At 42.6% G+C, this 4,834-nt stretch overlaps 1 non-coding gene across 1 annotated transcript; it reads right to left on the bottom strand.

The window, feature by feature from the left end:
• Positions 1 to 673: 673 nt before the first annotated feature.
• On the bottom strand, positions 674 to 747 carry TRNAI-AAU (transfer RNA isoleucine (anticodon AAU)). The gene has a single exon. It is a non-coding gene; the product is annotated as a tRNA-Ile (tRNA).
• Between the last annotated feature and the right edge of the window lie 4,087 nt (positions 748 to 4,834).

Below are 4,834 nucleotides of genomic sequence, written 5' to 3'. Positions count from 1 at the left end.
GCTCAATGATAATACCAACATCGGCCATTGAAGCGATGCCCACCACAACTAAACTGAAGAACTAAAGTGCAGCAACTTGTCTGTTCCCCTTTCCCCAATTCCCCAACACTGTTCCCCTCCCCCAATTCCCCAATAAAAAACCTTAAAAAAAAGCCACTGAATCTCTGAACCACAGTACAGGGTAATTATTCTACATTTCCTTCTGTCTGCTCTAAATACAAGGTCTGACAATTAAATTTGCGAACTTGTTGCAACAATGTTGCTAACCTTTTTTGATATCAGAGGGATTATTCATCATGAATTTGTACCAACTGGACAAACAGTGAACCAAGTATACTATTTGGAAGTGCTGAAAAGGCTGCGTGAAAAAGTTAGGCCTAAACTTTTCACCAACAATTCATGGCTCTTGCATCACGACAATGCACCAGCTCACACGGCCCTGTCTGTGAGGGAGTTTTTAGCCAGTCAACAAATAACTGTATTGGAACACCCTCCCTACTCACCTGATCTGGCCCCCAATGACTTCTTTCCTTACCCGAAGATAAAGGAAATATTGAAAGGAAGACTTTTAAAAACTTTTTTTCTATTGGGGAACAGCCATGGTCATTGGTTACACGTTGCTTTCATGCTACAATTGGATAGTTGACTCTTTTAAGGAAGGTGCAGCTCACAGTGGCCCATGCGGGGATCGAACCGGCAACCTTGGTGTTATTAGCACCACACTCTAACCAACTGAGCGAACCAGTCACCCCAAAAGGAAGACCTTTTGATGACAGTCAGGACACCAAAGGTAAGATGACAGCTCTGATGGCCATTCTAGAAAAAGAGTTCCAAAATTGCTTTGAAGGGTGGACTAGGTACTGGCATTAGTGCATAGCTTCCCAAGAGGAGTACTTCGAAGGTGACCATAGTGATATTCAGCAATGAGGTATGTAGCACTTTTTCTAGGATGAATTCGTGAATTTAATTGTCCGGCCTATATATAGTTTGATGAGTCTTGACCAATGTCATGCAACTACCACAATCAAAATAGAGATTATTTCCATCAGCCCCCCACCCCCAAATTCTCTCATGCCTCTTTGAAGTCAATTTCTACCCCCTGCTGGACCCTGGTAACCAATGATCTACTTTCTATCACTGTTGTTCTGTCTTTTCTAGAATTTCATACACATGGAATAATAAAGTATGTAGTCTTTTGTGTTTGGCTTCTTTTACTTAGCATAATGCTTTTGACGTTCATCCACGTTGTTGAGTACATTGTTTATTCCTTTCAAAGTTGAGTATGTTTTCATTGTATGAATGAATATACCATATTTTTTCCTTTCCCCAACTGTTGGACATCCTGATTGCTTCCAGTTTTTCTATGATTATGAGTAAAGGTACGAAAAGCAATCATATAGAGGTTTTTGTGTGAACATACGTTTTCATTTCCCTTACCTGGGAGTGGGATTGCTGTGCATACGATAATGACACATTTAACTTTATACGAAAAATGTCAAACTCTTCTCCATAGTGGCTGTACCATTTTGCATTCTCCTCAGCAATCTATGAGAGATCTGTTCTCTTTGCATCCTCAGCAGCTTCCGGCACTGTCAGGCCTTTCACTTGTAGCCTTTCTAGGAGCTATGCAGTGATAACTAATTGTGTTTTGTAACTTGCATTTCCTTGATGTGGCAACAGTACTTATGCCCAGAAAAGTGCGTGCCACTGCTTCTGTGAAGCTGTTAGTGTGTGGGTGAGTCAATCTAGTTGAGTTGAGCTGGGTTTAGGTTTGGTGGTTGCTATAGTTACCTTTGGTGTACACATATGCCAATAGGAACTGACACACTGCTTCAGTGATGGGTCGCTTCCTTGTGCTTATGGGGGCCCTTGAGTACTGGAAGGCTTTTCTCAGTGCTCCTGCTCAACCCCCCAAGCTTTTGGGAGGACCTGCGTGTCTGTACAACAGGGGTGTTTCTGTCCCACTCCTGCGGTCCCTCAGTGGTAGACTGCTGATCCGTTACTCAGGTAGAGGCTTGCGCTACGGGCAGGGGGGTGGAGGGCGAAGGTGCTCAGTTCTTCAGCTCCGGCCTCAGTCTCAGGTAGACATTGTGTACCTGGGTCTGTCGCAGTGTTCCTGCTGCTGCTTCCCGGTGGCAGTCAATGCCTGTCACGTACCTGCTGGGTATTTTGGATGGAAGGGAGCTTTCAGCCCCTCCTCTTGTGATGGTTGATCTTCTGGGCCTGAGAGTTTCCTGGTCTTCCTCCAAAGGCAGATGGGACGTGTGTCTAACATGCTTCCAGAAACACTGTGGCTTTGCCTGGGTCCTGGGAACAGGAGGGCTTCTTCCTTCCTTCTAGGGCGGATGGTTTGTGTTCGGGCTGAGAGAAGAGTCCAGCATCGTAGGTGGGGTTTCTTGCCCATCCCCCGGTGGCAGTGCATCACCACCTACTTGCCTGCAGTGCAGACAGAGGGAGCTCTCCCTGGAAAAGAGCCGGCATGTTAGCTCAGATTTCCTTTTGTCTGGCTCTTTTCAAGCATTATAAATTCATCCCTAGCCCCAAGTAGACCTTTAAGAATTCATTAAAATTGCAGTCGTTTTCTTCTCACCTGCTTATTATTGGCTACCTCTTCCTGTCATGCATTCCCAGAGGTAAAAATGCTTCCCTTTCTTGTCACTCTTCAAAGGGGCTTGTCATTGTTTGAAATGTAGTTCAGCAAGTTGCTTTGCGACCTCAGCAATCTGAGAAACTCAAGAGTAACTATTGTCTTGTAGATTATCTGCCATTTTCTGGTTAGCACGGAAGCAATATTCCCTTATAGCTTTCTACATCCTAAGCAGAAGCAGAGAACTTTAAAGTCATGCTTTTTTGATTTGGTCACTCAGTCTTCACTATTTACCTTGGAGCAGATTACGGCACCTGGTAGGTCACTGCTATGGCAAGTGTAATGCTGGGCAAAACGCATCACTCCACATCAAGGTCAAGCCCTTGACATGCTGCCAGCTCCCTCTCTTAATCCAACAGGCCGGCCCTAGAAAGGAGATGAGAAACCTGGAGGAGGTACGACGACGCAAGCTGGACCTTGAGAGCAGGAAAGACTTAACAAGAGGAGATGCAGTTCAAAGACTACCATGTGGGGGCAAATGTATGCTTTCTTTCTAACTTCCTTCCCTCTTTATATTTGAAGTGAGTCACTTAACACTGATCCAACCATGGGATAGCTTCTTTAGGGCACATCCATCTGATTTGAGTCACTGCTCTCTCCAAGAGATGCTTATCCTTCTCCATTCCACGGCTTGATCTTCATCCAAAAGAACTGACCATGTAACAATTCCCATGAGGTCATTTGCATGGGCCCAGAAGTCAGTGTTGCCAGAGAATTGCCCTTTGGCAAAGCCTTGGCTTATGCAAATCATGGATTTGTAACCTGCCAAATGTTAGCATGCTTCAGCAGGGTGCTTGAGAACATGGTGTTTCCCTACAACTTCTAGGCTATGATTCCTACTAGTGTAAGAGCCTACCTACTCCACTTTCAGTAATTCCTTCCCCTCTCCAAATGAGCTAATGGGTAACCAATGATTCTATAGTTACAAAATCCATTTCTTTGCCTTCTATGAATACATAGATATATCTAGAATCACTGAATCCAAGGCCTTACCCAATGGTAATAATTCAGCATGAATGACTATGCCTTGACCCTTCCTGAAATTCCCGTGAGTGGCACAGGAGAGAATGTGTGTTTCCTGGTGTCCTAATTGGGTGGCATGTGGGCAGGTCTTATGGGCACAGAATAAGGACAGGAGAAGAGAGAGCATAAAATAAAGTCATTGAAGTTGAAATTTCTGAGTTTGATCAGGTGCCTGACCTAGCTGGCAGTGAATTACTTTGAGGAAGAAATATCCCTAAGTAGACAAGTATCTTGTTAACAAGGGAAATAATGATCCAATCATTGCCTTTTTGAGGGTCAGAAAGTTTCTTTTTATCCCACTCCTCTAAATATAACTCAAGAACAGAATTGGATGTGGGACACTGAGCAGATTTTATCTCTGCACACTTTAATTTCCCCATCTAGGAAATGATAGCATTGAATTTGAATGTCTCGAAGTACCCTTCCTTATGTATTTTTATGTTTTTAACTTGTGGTGATAATATTTCATTTTGGCAATGTAAAATTTATTATTAAGGATAACAGGTGAGTCAGACACTTTAGACTCTTTTCCTAGCTTTGTGTTAGATAGTTGGAAAAACCATGTATCAGAGGCATTGATTTGGCATTTCGGTGCCTTTCCTTTATTGATTGCTGATCATATTCCAAGCAAACTTCATTTAGAAAATAACGAAAGCACTAGGCTTGGAAATGAAATGACAGCAATTAGTAATCCTTTCTGAAAAAGATGGGGTTGATTTCAGACCTGGTGAGTTAAGCCAGTTTTGGCATATGCTGTAAGGCACTGTGAAGAAAAACTCATAGCCTGGGTAAGGAAATATCTCATATCCTTTTGTATCCAACCTCCTTGCCAAGAGTAAGAAATACACCAATGTGATACAGATGGAATCCTGCACTTTTTGTACTAATTTTTAATTATGATATCTTGATACACAGGTCGTAATCTAGATGTCAACAACAAAGTATATATTAAGAGAGAGAGAGAGAGAGAGAGAGAGAGAGAGAGAGAGAGAGAAATCCGAGATTCTATTGACTTTCTTTACTTGCATGATCAATATCTGGAACTTATTTGATGCAAAACTTACTATAAAATCAATATCCAGGCTTCCAAATTTGGAAAGACATATGTAAGAAGCTTTGCTAGGGATATTACGAACTTCATCCTATTTAGTCTTCAAAACAATC

This window comes from Hipposideros armiger, unplaced genomic scaffold (genome assembly GCF_001890085.2).
Source record: "Hipposideros armiger isolate ML-2016 unplaced genomic scaffold, ASM189008v1 scaffold_103, whole genome shotgun sequence".
NCBI lineage: Eukaryota > Metazoa > Chordata > Mammalia > Chiroptera > Hipposideridae > Hipposideros > Hipposideros armiger.
This window is presented reverse-complemented; position numbering and strand designations above follow the sequence as displayed.